Source organism: Varroa destructor, unplaced genomic scaffold (assembly GCF_002443255.2).
Source record: "Varroa destructor unplaced genomic scaffold, Vdes_3.0 BEIS01000003.1, whole genome shotgun sequence".
In the NCBI taxonomy this organism is placed as follows: Eukaryota; Metazoa; Arthropoda; class Arachnida; order Mesostigmata; family Varroidae; genus Varroa; species Varroa destructor.
Genome location: NW_019211456.1, coordinates 35884672 through 35898909, shown reverse-complemented (window position 1 = coordinate 35898909; position 14238 = coordinate 35884672). Strand labels below are relative to the sequence as shown.

Genomic DNA, 14238 nt, shown 5'->3' with positions numbered 1-14238 from the left:
ACACCGTATTCTCTAGCAGAGGCCGATCATTTAATGCTTCGATATTTAGTAGCTAACCTTCACGTTAAACGTAACGGTTTTGCCCTCCTTTTGACCGTCCAAGTTTGCCCGAACAGTTGGCCGAGCTTTTTATCAAGGCATCTAGTGGAGTGAGCGAATCGGGTGACTGGCAACGACGACGACAATACTGACAGAAAGCTCATCGATTGTCTACCGCGGTTACCTCTTCTCGTCTGCACCGCTTCTCAAATTTGTCTTTCAAAGGAAAAACCAGTAACACCGAAAAATAGGCATTTAGCAATAGAAAAAAATATTTCTCTGTTTTTTTTGTTACAACTGAATTTGAACATTTCAATTCGAGACATGCGCTGAGCGCTCCAATGAGGACAGTCGTGCTATAGACGGCGAACTGGTAGAAACGCATCTGGGCACACACATCCGGTCTTGACGCATTCGCCTTTTTTGTTTCCGCTTTTTATTTGTTCACTTGGCTTCTGGCGACACGTATCCACCCGTGACTAAATTCAGTTTCTATCAAAGAAATGCGCGGTTTTTGATTGAAAACGACTAACCTTTTTCTAGACAGAAAAAAAGAATCAACAGATTCAGTTAAGTAGACTGTTCGTAAATAAATCCCATGACATCTTGGCTGACGTTTAATATGTTGGCAATGATGTAGGTGTGAATCATTCAATCTATAGAGCATTAAATAAGAGCACAATATTTCGATAGTAATAACAAATAAAGATAAGAAAAGATATTACTGGTAAGGTTTCAATAAAATGGTTTTTACTGTGCATAGCAGCTTCAGTCCTGTAGAATAAGAGTGATCAAAGCTTTATTTGAGTATTCAATCTGAAAAGTACATTTGTGACGCAAGAAAAAAACAAAAACATGGGATTTTCGGGCTGTGGTACAACTAGAAAGAATCCAATTTACCGTCAAATATTGTTCGATATGTCGGCAGACGTTCTGTCCAGTAAGTGATCAGACGCATGAAAGCTTAAATCCCTTCTTCAAGAGAACTCGCCCTGTTGCGCTGAAATAATTTTTGGATCTAGGCTGACGCTCGGATTTCTCTTTCATTGGAGCCCTTGAGTGAATTCAGTGGTTATAACACAAGGTGACCTATAGATGTGATATGTAGCCCTCGGCGATCTCTGTAAGACGGTGGGATTTATCTAAGTTTGAATTCAATAAGTATTCTTTATCCAATGACAAGGCTAGAAAGTTAGCACAAGACTAATTTCCCAATAGAAAACATAAATGGATTTTGGGTAGGGTGACAACGCTTTCAACTGACATGCGAAATTTTACAATCCACAGAATCCAACGAAGGAATTACAATTGAGGTAATTAGAAAACATATTCGATCGCAACTTTAAAAATAAGGTAATTCGGCATAGGACGGAGGAACTGATCACATAGAAAACATTTCGTCGATAGCCTTAAGATACTACCTTAAACTATATGGATCATATTAACATTCACGACTTGAAAATTATGAAGGAACAATTTTGCTTTTTCTCCAAAGTTATATCTAATAATATTAATAAGCTAGTATTCAGCTTGACAAAATTTGTGACTGGACCGTTTATACGTAGAGATATTTAAATACCGATTTCTCCAATTTATTTCGCTATTTTTTTTTTAATATTTTACGCTTAATAAAGATAGCACACTGTATCGGTCTCGAATTTATACATGACACAGGCCCCTAAATACGAAGGCGGCATCATATTGAGACAATATTCTGCGGCTTTCTTCCAAATTGAAATACAAAGTCAGTTCTGCCGGAGCCAGTCAATTAGCTGGCATGACTCAGCGTCCGGTCGACACACGACTCTTGCCTACGGGCAGGATCCATAGCTGCCGTTAAGTGACTTGCATCTTAGCATACTTCAGCAAAAACTAGCGGCGGCGAGTCACAGATGGCCTCTTAACCTTTATTCGTCTGAGCTTCGTCTTGCCCGTCTCTTTTTCAATTTATCGACTAACTACTCTTGAGAGCGATAATCTAATTTTACGAGGGCAAATACACAGTTTGCCATCTATTCGAAACAGACTATTCGAATGACCAGGCTAGGTAACTAATCTAAACTACGTAGCATTACAGCGATACATAAAATTGCCAACCTGCGCGCACTTTTTTTAAGTAATATTCATCCTATTTTTGTTGGGTTGCTGTGTTACAGATACTTCGGCCTCTTTCATTCTGTCAACACGAGGACAAACAAAGCGTTACCGCTGTTGTACCCGCTGCTTCCACTGCCGCCATTGTCGCATGCACGCCTCAGTTTAGTCAGTTTAGGTAAATTATTATTCACCATTGCTCCTTTAGGTGGCATTTCACAGCGTTGTCCTGCCATCAGTCGTTGCCTGCCGTCCAAAACACGTTCTTACCGTAGTGGTCACTTCACAACGACTCTACCGCTGTGAGTATTGACTCGCTTAGGAAAATGGAGCGGGCTTAATGCTACTTTATAGGGCAGCAAGTCATACATTTATCTGTTTTTTTACGCATTGCGTTTGCTTTAAACGAGCGTCGATGAAACATATAAGGAGCCCGAAGAAGAAAACTAGTAACACCTGCAGGCACGTCAGGATACTCCGGCACCGTACCAGCCGCTTACTCTGCCACGGCACTTGTCTAGGGCGAGGACCCAGGACTTATCTGATAAAGCATTCTTCGCACCTACTGGAATATCTTCTCAGCCGCAGTTTTGAAGCAATTTATTTGCTAGACATTTAGCAGGAGCGGCTGCATCTAACTTGAATAGAGCTGGAACTCACGAAATTCAATTACCTTGGCTTCTGGTTTGTTTAGATCGATCAAAGGCGGATACTTTTGACGCCTGTTTTACTCAAGTTGTGTTGGATGGTCCCACAAGGAGGTCGTGCGTGCATGGCCTTATATTTGCATCTCGTCTAGATATGCACATAGGTCATTGTGTATTAATATAAAGTAGTGACTATATTGAGTAAGATATATATACATCTTAATGTAGAGCTTCTTGTCGGGCTTTGATATTGTCTAAGTTGTAGAGTCATATGTTAGGGAGTTATTTGCTGACCTGTCTTTTTACTGTCTGATGTTTTACTTTTATTGTATTTAAGACGGACAAGAACCTTACTGCTATACTCGACCCATCGAGTAGAATGGAAATTGTCGGCGTATCCAATCATTGGAGGATTTCTATAAAGATTAATGATAAAAATACAAAAACATGTCTTGCCTGTTAGAGTGTAACTTATAGAAACAGCTTCTTGCACTCATGCACAGACTAATCGTTCGAATATGGTGACATATGAGAATCGATCCTATGAAGAGTATCAGTCGAACGACAGTAAACTGAGAACTGTTTATGAGAAGTCTTAATAGACGACGACGAGAAATTTAATAAATAAATAAATAACGATGGCTTTGTCAACAGGTTCTTCCTTGAAGACTAAGTTGTATAATTTTAGACGAGCCTATTTTAAAGTAAATAGGCGCTTTAGTGAATAGAAGGAGACGTACTCGACTGTCCAGTCCTTAAAAGATATTCATATCTATTAAGCTATCCACTAAAAACGTTAAGCTGTAAACTACAAGTGTAAAAACGTTTTCTAGTGGCCTTTTCACCGGTTTAATAATTACACAGTTCGACTGGACTTCAATTGCGGTTTCTATTTGGCATAAAACGCATGCTGTTGAGAATAGCTAATACCATCCATAGTCAGTAGTAGTATCTGCCGTTTCTTGTTGTTTGTATTTGACTTGTTAATCAAAACAACATAAACAATTATATATCTATTCTAGCAGGTATTATACTCTAAGTCTATAATAGACTTATGATTACTCATGTATAACAAGTACATCTATACCTAGCGACGATGAGTATGCATTTACTACTAAGCAAAATTTTAATCACGAATCATGGTTGCATAGATAATGATAAATAGTCCATAATTGGATGAAAAAAATAATCGAAAAGAGTACCTTTATTAGAGGGACTGTATAGATGTTTATTTTCCTTTTATACCAAAAATCACAACTTTCAACCATTTCTTCATACACTCCATGGCTACGACTGAATAGCGTGTCGAATTTGCTTAACGCCTCTGGCATTTCTTTTTTAATCGAGAAAAGCTCGAAGAAGCGACCGCCAATATTGCCTTTGATATGCTAAGAGATCGTGCGAAAAGCAACATCTCTTTTCACCGTCGCATTATGTATGACGCACCCCGCCCTCTAACGGGAGGTTTTACAAGCTGAAACAAAGATATTGTTTAATTATGTTCAGAACAATACTATTGTATTGTATGAACATAAGAACAAAAACAAATAGGTAAATAACATGTTCTGCATTGACGAATCGATAAAACTGAGTCCTCCAAAGGCTATCAATGATACATTCTGTTGTCTGTTTGTCTCAGTGAAAGTCTATCCAGTACCGAAATAATAATAATAATAATACCAACTACTGCTTCGGCTTCAAACTGAGCCTACTTGGTTTCAAAAATACCCTTTGTCCTAGGGTCTTTCGTCCTAAGAAGGACGTCTATAGAACACCTATAACATGTAAATATTAAATTTTGTTATGCCAAAAAAATTATGATTAATAAGATATTATCAATTATATATTAAATGTGTTGCCACCAGGTCTAACCATAGTTATCTAGGTCTGGTTGGTTCACGTACTTGGATTTAACGGTACGTAATTTAACTCCTAAAATTATTATTCGTATCACTATTAAAATGCGTTCGGTCGACAGTGATAGCGCAATGACGCAGATTGTTACCACTTATCTAATAGTTAATAAATACCACAAAGGACGGTGTAATTATTGATGCATTGACGCAACTTACCAATATATGATTATGTAGATAGTAATTATAGCCCGTACATGTGTTTGTAAAAAAAATACTAAGCATCAAGATGCTCTATCAAAACGAAAATTGTGCCGACCAATGTTTCTGGATCAGCCGAATGCACGTTCTGCCTTACGTCGAGAAAAAGCATGTGAATATATTTCTACGAATGGCTTATTTTGTTTTCGACGCGTCCAGCTTGAATGTGTTGCCACTTAAGGCAATGTTAAACCTACCAGACTAAACAGCCGGCCAGGACAAGATACATGTATAGCGCTTCGATAGATGAATAAGGCTTCAAGGTACCTGCAATACCGACTTTTACTCAGTAATACGTATTGTTGGAGATCCTCTTGAATAGTCGCGTATAACACTCATAATCGCTTGTGTATATTTTTAGGCCCCAGCGATTTATGTTCTTCGTTGTAAATACACAACTGGTTTCGGTTCAAAGTGAGCGATGTGTGTACGGAATTCACAAGCACTACTACTACGACCTAGACGGTACGCACTCGTTATTTATGTAATTGATCATATATATATTGTTATACATCATGTTCTGTGATCGCTAACGATCTTTACTCAAATCGCTAGATATTAAAAAATTACAAATTGATGCAGAAACACGCATTGGCCAAACTCGGCGCCAGCTAGAATACACCTTGCATTTTATATGAGAATAGTTCCCAAAACTTGGTGCGAGATATTTCGTCTAAGCTTGTTTGATCCGACGCAGCAATTGTTACTACTCATATTAGTACCACCAGTATATACGTACACATGGGCAAAACCTGAACCAAAATATGTTTTGCGACACACTAATTATCTTACACAAATGTTGTCAGCCCCTATAATACAACTGTATCGTACCCCACATTTGAGATGAATACATCTCAAATCATAATTGACATTTTTTCGAAACGCTTGCGCTGCTGATAAAAATTTTTTTAAAGACAGTTCTCGTATGCCTTCGAACCTCGTAAGATGACTCAATTAAACGAGGATGAACACTCGATCCCCTTTCTTTTCCACCTTCCATTAACAAGGGCTACTGCCTCTGAACGCCAGCTATTGCCATTCGTCCGACCTACGTCTCGGCAACATTTACGGATGTATTTTCAGTCGCATCGCACACGTGCGACAATAAATGAACTATTGAACTGCATAGAGTAGAATTAAAACACATGTTCGGAGAGCTACAGAAAAGAGCTCTTATGCAAGCGCAAATGGAAGAAGGCCAAAACAGAAGGAGAGAATACGGGCTAATGGGATATCGAATAGAGATTATGGAGAGACAGGATAGATACTCTAAATAGCACAACCATGAAAAATCCGGGGTAGGACATAATCGGTTGAAGAATGCCTTTCGCGACCGATCCTCTGCGGTGCTAATAAAAGGGGGCGGGCCTGGAGCAGCGGCTGAATCGACTGTACACCCGTCAGCGCAGGCCAACCGTTATGGGATAGCCGCGGAACCTCGTTATTACGTCGCATAGGTTAACCCCAATACCACTCACTCGGTAATGTCTAGCAGGATCTTGAGCGTATACGGCGGAACTATACAAGCCGATGTCATACGCAGATGATATCGATATTGCCGACAAGATGAACCCAGCCGGAAAAACTAAATGCATCAACATAACATACCCATCGAGATAGCACATATTAAATTAATAAAAGTATTACTCACGAGAAGACTGCATGTTGTTCATATGTTATACTACAGCTGGGTACAAGAACATTCTGTCTATAATAACAAGATTAACCGATACGAAATTGCACATGACAATTAATAATTAAAAACATAACAATAACGATGACCATAACAAAAATAAATAGTGGATATGGTCCATATATAATTGGTGGAGTGCCATTACCTTAAACAGCGAACAAGATAGGTATTTAGTACGATGGTACACAGTAATGATGGTTCGGTACAAAACTGTGTTGTATAGACCTTATAGGATAGATTTTATCACGTTTAATATATATCCAACGAAGAGTGAGTGTTGCTCGTATCTCTTATGAAAACGGTTCAGAATCCACGATATTTCCGATACACGTTAGGTAAAACAGCAGTATTCCAGTAACAGAGGAGTATTCCAGGCCAATCATAAATTCACTTTTATTGGATTTCTATTTGCACCTTGTATGTAGATTCTAATTATCAGCGGTTTAATGTACAATGAACATTATCATTTACCGAATTTTTTTGGCACTAGTTTAGATCTCTCAATATTTTCAAGGCGACAGGATCGGGGCGGAGGGTCGCTGTAGTTGGCATATTATCTATTAGTGATCAGTTAGTATCTGCATATTCGAAATGATCAATGGCGCTAAATTTTGAACTAAAATACACAGCCTCTTTGTATCAGCATAACTTATCTCAATGACGGAGACTGACAGCCATTTGGTTACTATTGATTCCTTTTATGCAGCTTTCGGCTCCTATTAAATGCTGGATGGGTTTCAATGTAGGATCAATACGGAACAGAGTACTTAGGGTTGCCGTGTTTCACAGGCTGCCCGTGATAGCTCTGTGGATAACGTTCTTTTCTGCTAATCTGACGGACACGTTATTTGGGTTCTAATCCGAACATAAACACAGTTCGTTCCGTGCTGGGAGCTGGCCGTCTAATAAAATGGCCAACGGCAGTGCCGAAAATAAAACCCGACACATTTTGTGTGCTATGAAACTTCCTATTTTGTCTTCTAGTGCTTCTAGATTCTTCATCTCCTCACAGACGTTGTATACTTTTTACGTCCCTTAAGCCGTTAGGCATTACATTAGATAAGTTTTGTCAAATCTATTTGGGTTACAAAGCGGCACGATAATAATATTACATCGTAACGATTTGCTACCGTTAAAACGAATTCGAACCAGCGGAAGCCGCATGGCCATGGTGACCATGGCAACGCACTCAGAAATGCGCATTATAGTCACTCAGGCCAGTCTGGGTTACATATACGTTTCGAGCGTCGCATCCTTCGGCATTAGCAACAGCCGGTTCGCATTATTGTTCTATTCCTCCCTTCCGGACGCTCGAATATGTGTCACCATCGAATGACTCGCAACGCTTAATAGGAATATCGCTGCTAGGCTATTACATGTTTCCCTGGGGCTACTACAGTTTTTATTACATCTCGTACCCCTCTCCCCCTTCCGCCTCTTTCTTACAACCTCTACTAATATCTGATATAAAAAGAAACTTGTGTGAGCTCATTTCTACGATATCAAATATCTTTATAGCTAATAGCTGTCAGTCGCTTTCAGTGTCAATAATCGATGGCATATGGGTCAATGTCTGCGCATCACCATCGCCCTCGAAGCCTGTGTCGAATTATTTAAAGGTCGTACGCGCGAATCGTTAATATTGTTATAGACATGTAATATATCGTTGAGCAACAACAATAACAACAAACTCACCTCCTGAGCCTGTGCTCGTGTTTGCCTAGAAACGATGTGACGACGAATTCTTTACCATAGATCGATAAGGATCCAATATAAATAGTCCAAAAGCATTTCGGCGCGGGCAAGAGTAACTTTGGCAGTGACATGGCCACATAAAATGTTTATCCTCAGTGGTATCGTCTGCTGGCGCCTGCTCGTTCAACGCCGACTCAACAGCGAATTCTGGATTCAATGAAGTAAGCTCAGGCGTGAGGCGCTTATTTCCCGCCAATTTGGCATTTGCCTTCGACTATGCTAAAATGACAGATGAAACCTTGCAACATCACCGGTATTATTTTGTAAGAAATTTATCACTCGGCGCATGTTCTAAACAATCGATCGGTGGTGCTATCAACACAAACGTATGCAATATAACTTGCGATCCTAGTTAGTCATGCTGGTTTGACCTATACGGTGCTAAGCGGGTATGAATTATAAGCGAGAGTTAATTCTGCGATGAATCTTCAAATCAAGATCGTTAGAAACACAAATGAAGCTTTTAAAAATGTCGAGTTGTGAACATTTGTATTGAATTTTTTTTGTTGCTTTGGCAAAATTGCTCCTGTTGTATGAACATTATTGCCAACGTTGCATTTGTATCTAATAACTTTATGACTCAAGTAAGAAGACAAATACGCACAAATTAGAGTCGAATAAAACACCTCAAAAATAGTTTCACAAGTGTTAAAAACAAGTAAAAATAAATGTACCTATTGTGGTACAGCTTTAAACTTCAAGAAGTTTCTTGAATGCTACTGATACTGACGTAGATCTGTGGTAAAAAAATGAAACAATCGAGGTATAGAGAAATCCCCGTGATGATAACTTAGTGGATAACGTATTTGTCTGCTAATCTTTCAGACTGCTAACCTCAAACTAAAACATAATCGAACATATATATATATATATATATAATATATACATATACTACTACCACTGTTACTAGCGAAGGCCAGTATCGAAATCATCATTTCAATATTGGGGTCGGCTTCGTAAGTTCGTATCGAAATAAAGAATGAGCTCGCTTCTTTGTGCCTTGTGTGTGTAATAGTCTTTTATATAATGGAAGGTGCGAATATACGCCTGTGGTTGCTTGGTTGTATACGATGCAAAGTCGCAGATTAATCTATTTCACACAATTAAAAAAAGGCGAACCCGTTCTTCATTTTGACATGTTTACCTTGCAACTCAACTTGCGAAGCTAAACCAAATATTGAAATTATGACTTCGGCCTTGGACAACTCTAGTAGTTTAGTACCCTAAATCGATATACAGAGTACCGTGTTCCACTAAGTGTTGCATTAAACGTGCGGCTAAATTTCTTTCTATTTTAATTTTTCCTCCGGAATAAACGTTGACCTCATATCGTCCCAGGCATACCGCAACAAAATTATAAGCCAGTCACAGTTTCCCAATAAATCCTAAAAAACAAATGGTCAAGTAAATTCCTTTAACTGATCTCCTTTTGCTACAGAGTAGACCTCAACCCAATTTACCTACCCGGTCTTGTACCAAATCGCGCGCTTATCAGCAATAACCAACATGAGTGAGTATTCAAAAACATCGTAGAAAGCATTTCGAAGATCCGTGAACGCACAATATCGAATAGCCGTAAGTTATGGAATGACAAAAGTCACACCAACACCAAGCTTTCATGATGGCTCTACATCCATGGCACGATGTCAACACCTCGACAGGCGTCTGGCCGCTTATTACTTAACCAGAACTGCGCAATGTGACGCCAATGCATTTCTTCTGCGGAAAAGTCATTCTATCCGAGTAGCGTAAGCGCACATAAGTGTTTCTGACCCGCCATTGTTATCGGGACAGCTACCGATGTTTGAACAGAGATGCAGAAAGAAACCCGGCAGGGATACCAAGAAATAAAGCTTGTGTTCCCTTATTTTGTCTTCGCCATCGCATTGCTGCAACCATTTATAGTCTTCTATCTATATTCCACATAATACTTCGCAATGTCTTACACCGTTGCAGCAGCCACAGCTACAGTCAGTAATAAGGAAAGAGGCGTCTAGCGAATACATTGTGCTTGTCAAGCAGAATGTTTTTCCCTACGACGCAATAGCAGCAGTACATATAAAGTGTATGCACACAAAAAAAGTACGCATCGTTGCCTATAAGAGTCCTTAAAAATTCAATCGTAAGTCGCGTAGTCGGGTATGTGAAGTCGTCTGGGCAGTGCTAGACACGTCGCAGGTACGGTGCAAACGTCATCAATAAGTTCCTTAGTTCTCCTATGGCTGTGTATGGAATAAGTTTACGGCTGAAAACAAGTGAGCGTCGCCTGAAACCAGCAAAAAGAATACCTACACTGCCGAGCTGATTACTTCTAGAAACTGCACGTATGCTATACTGAGTGGGAGTACGTTAGATCGTGTTAGTCTATAGTTTGCTACTGATACACCTTCACCCTTCGCCATTTCCACACATAAAGAATCAAAATTACGAAGTGCAGCTCCGGAAGCTCCGGTTCAGCCTATTTCGTTCGCTGGTGAACACAGCCATATCAACGGTCGGCTCACGAATACAAATTTCTTTAAATTAGGTTGCCATAAGTTACAACTAACTTATTTGTATCTAATGGAACAGGCAGGTAGAACAGTAGCCATGAGAGTTTGAAACAGCGCCATCATGGCGACGTTAACGTAAAGGTGGATGCACCCAAGTTGATACACCGAAGACGCGGCAGAAATGACAATAGAAACTGTAGTTTGAGGGGTAAAATGCTACAAATGCCATGCTGTATTTATGACTGAGACACTGCACCAAAAGTAGTCAATGAAAACGAAAGTTTGGATTTTAAGTGTTTTCGTTAATATATATTTTTTCTAACCATTTACATATATTCTTGCTCAGAAATTTTGTCTGCAATAGTGAGATATAGATGGACTTTTCGATCTTTGTCACATAGTAGATGATCACACACAACTCATAAAGGATATTCAAAGGGCTCAACAGGACTAGCGCTGAATTTTGAATTTTCCCGCTATAACACAATCTTATCCATTGAATCATATATTATAAAAACAAAATAAATACTAATAATGCTTAATATCGCAAAGCGGTATTGCCGTTCAATGTTTTCGTTTTCACTTGTATATACTGTCCTCCGTACAATTAAGGGGCAGAATCTAACGAACATAACGACTGTATTATGATAGAAATGCTTCGAATGCCTTTGTCGTGATGCCTCTGGGGTCTTACTGTGTCTATAACGAGTAAATTTTACGGATTTTGTCGGATCACCGTAACTCTGTTATGATGTGTTTTTATATGTTATATATGAAGTATGTTATGATGAGTTTTTATAGCGATGTTAAACGGAAATTTTTCAAATATTGTACTGATTCGCGAAGCTTCAAATCGATTTAGAATACGTCAAATCTACACTTAATGCGTTTCACCCGAACCAGTCATTTTTGCTCATCGATTTGTTTCAAATCTTGGTCGGTACTACCCCCATTGTCGCGGCAAATGTGATAAATAGAAGAAGTGGGCAGGCGAATTTATTTCAAAAACAACAAACGCTGGTTTCTCTATTTGAAATTAATAAATTGTTACCACAACCTATACGGGATACCATCAAACATTTACTTGAATTAGGACCGCAATAACATTAGCACACGGATTACTAATTTAAATACGATGCATGACGCGAGACTGACAAACTGACAATATCTTAGCTTCAATGATTATCACATTGAAGTCATTCAATTCAGTCGGGCCCAAGGAAATCGTTGCAAAATCGGTGTTTTCCACATGTTGCAAAGGTATGTTTGTATATGGTACTGTCGATCGCCTAATTCTACATAATAGTATCAAATGCATAATGCAAAATGTAAAATACAAAAACTGTTGCTTTGATGTAACGTAACGATAACACTTTGTATCTGGCTAATTACATGTCACATACTTAACTTTTTCCGTATGGCTTCGCTATCAGCTGTCGATAGTGTCGGTAAGGGATACTCTCAATGTACCGTAAGCTGAAATGACTCCGTGATTTCGAGTAAAACTTTGTCTGGTGTTGATTCTTAATTATGGAATAGTCTGCAAGTTATCTCGATTCAAAGTGATCAATCGTTCGAGATGCTTTAACCTTTGCGGATAGATTTTATCCTCTGCTCAACGTGTCTTCTGTACCCAGTCGACAATGAATAAACTTCTATAGACCCAGAAAAAGGTTGATTAATGCCTAGAAATGTAGAACGAGTTAACGTCGCCAATTGTATATGCCTGAAGCAAACCCAGTTATGCATGGGCCTTCCCTGAATGACCCTCGTAGTAATAGCTCACGGTTTAAATTCGGAATGACTCAATATATCGCAAGTGAAGGTCGAGAGGCAGGCGTGGGATGAAAAAAATCTTCAAGCCACCCAGTTGGTTGGCATGGAAGTCACAACACTTTCTAGAATAAAACGCCATAATTATGTAGGAAAAGAAAGGTTAAACGTATATTTCTTAGTACATAGCGGTAAACAGGCATATAATATTGAGGTATACTGAATTCGTCCTACTCAACGGTACATATCTAAATTTCGGTATCATAAAAGCTATGTATAATCCACATATACAAAGTGTATATATATCTTATAACTGAATAATGCCAAGGCAATTGAAGCCTGCCAGGCTCCAGTAGATCTTGTATTTCGTAAATTGCATATATGGAAAAAATATCAAAACCTATCAAACTTCTGTCAAATACTAGCTATCGCATCTCCTATATGTTTAAAATAACCCTACTTCTGTACAATCATTTGAAGTAACATATAAACAGAGCTAAACCGTCAAAATGGGAAGTGTGGAAGTAGGACACATCAATGAACCTACCTATTAAGATAGGAAGGCACAGGTATTTTAATTATTTTTCGCATTATATTCTTACTTCACAGTAGCCATACGTATGGTATATATATATTTTCAAACAAGCTAGATCGCGATTCCATTGCTTCGCACAACTTAAATCCAGATTTCGCTTTAAAGTAGCACCGCAGGACAAGAAGTGCGTGTGTCAGACCTACAAATCAGTAACAGTAGAAAGTGATGAACGATAATAACAAATTAAGGACATACAGGTGACACATTACACAGTTTATGCAAAGTTAATGTCTCAATGCTCGGTTTCTAATTATAAAAATTAGAAATTAAACTGTGCTGATACCTTGAGCTGAAGTTTTGTCCAGTATGGAACACTCTGTTGTATTTTCGATTGTATATACTCCGGTGCACCCACATTTCACAAATAGCTCGTTTGGCTGAAAGCTAAAACCGGCATTCAGATATAGATCGCTTTATGCTGTCCTAATCGACTGTTGACTGTGGCGGTGTGAGACAGGTACCATGAGCAAATATGCAGTCCTGCGTTCAGCCTTCAGATGAGAGAAAATTATTTGAGCTTTTGACATCAAGTCACCGTCGTATGTTGAGAGCTCAGGCGACTAAACGACTGATACTTCCGCTATACGCGCGCATAATTGAGAACACATGCAAGCTTACCAGCCATTTCTCAATCATCTTGAATATTAGTCATTCCATTGACATTGTTTGGCTGTAATATTTATCGATTCCCACAACCATTTGTCCTTGTCCATCCATGTGTAATTAGTTTTGCATGGTCATAGTGTACTAGTCCCTGCAAGTTTGACTTGTGTGAATCAGTGTTTTTTTTCTTACACCTTGAAAAGGCTTCCACCTTATCCTGTTTCGAACAACATCGGCAGTTCGCGATTATGATTTCAACAACACGTACGTAGCTTCAGTTGAAGCAGGAAGCAATAGTCCGTTGAACGATGTCAATATATCATTGAGGGTCGCTATACATAGGCAATTATAGGCCTTTCTGTTTTTCTCGTTAATATGGTTCTCGTAAAACAGCTTTGGTCCTGGACTTATCGACTTACGTTATCTCAGCGGG

At 39.0% G+C, this 14238-nt stretch overlaps 2 long non-coding RNA genes across 6 annotated transcripts in view; one reads left to right on the top strand and one right to left on the bottom strand.

Moving 5' to 3' along the window:
- Positions 1-14238, bottom strand: part of LOC147756885 (uncharacterized) — an 85487-nt gene that overhangs the window by 65042 nt on the left and 6207 nt on the right. The window contains exons 1-3 of one of the 5 annotated variants that reach the window (XR_015324447.1): positions 8283-8542; positions 5092-5161; positions 3980-4254 (exon numbers count right to left, since the gene is read on the bottom strand). The exons of 1 other annotated variant lie outside the window; for it this stretch is intronic. This is a non-coding gene — a long non-coding RNA (uncharacterized LOC147756885). Of the gene's footprint in view, positions 1-3979; positions 4255-5091; positions 5162-6732; positions 8543-14238 lie in introns of those variants that run through there. 3 more of the 5 variants (XR_015324452.1, XR_015324449.1, XR_015324451.1) reach the window with 3 other exon arrangements.
- LOC147756886 (uncharacterized) lies at positions 947-3417 on the top strand. Its single transcript, XR_015324456.1, has 3 exons — positions 947-1352; positions 2196-2435; positions 3118-3417. It is a non-coding gene; the product is annotated as an uncharacterized LOC147756886 (long non-coding RNA).